General features: G+C 56.8%; 1 protein-coding gene across 1 annotated transcript in view; it reads left to right on the top strand.

The window, feature by feature from the left end:
- The window catches only part of ERICH6B (glutamate rich 6B), a 63,507-nt gene that overhangs the window by 22,292 nt on the left and 40,798 nt on the right, over window positions 1-417 (top strand). The gene's annotated exons all lie outside the window — the stretch shown is intronic.

Genomic DNA, 417 nt, shown 5'->3' with positions numbered 1-417 from the left:
TGCTCACGGTAAACAGATGGACGAATGCCCACCAGAGAGTTGCCATCTTCCCGGATCAGGCCTGTTTCCGAGGTCTAGATTACCATCCAGTGGGCACTCCTTAAGCTGCCCCAGGGCCCCGCGCATGCAAGACAGTCACTGACATACTTCTGGAACAGGTGGGTAAATGCCTCCTCCTATGCGCTCAGCTCTGCACAAACCAAGGTGGGGGGCTACCCCCAACCTCCCACTCCCAGGCCTCTTCCTGGTGTCTGTCTTCCCCCACAATCCCTCCCCAAAGCATGATTTGTTGGGGGGGGGGCACCGGTGAAGTGGGTTGGCACTAGGATACTGTTGTGCCCGAATCGCGAGTCCTCAGAGACCTCCAAGGAGGTGGCACCGATGCAAATACAAAAGGGTCTTTACTACAAGCTCGAG

Source organism: Crocuta crocuta, unplaced genomic scaffold (genome assembly GCF_008692635.1).
Source record: "Crocuta crocuta isolate KB4526 unplaced genomic scaffold, BGI_CrCroc_1.0 scaffold586, whole genome shotgun sequence".
Lineage (NCBI taxonomy): Eukaryota > Metazoa > Chordata > Mammalia > Carnivora > Hyaenidae > Crocuta > Crocuta crocuta.
The sequence above is the reverse complement of the archived record's forward strand: the minus strand, read 5'-3'. Positions and strand labels throughout refer to the sequence as shown.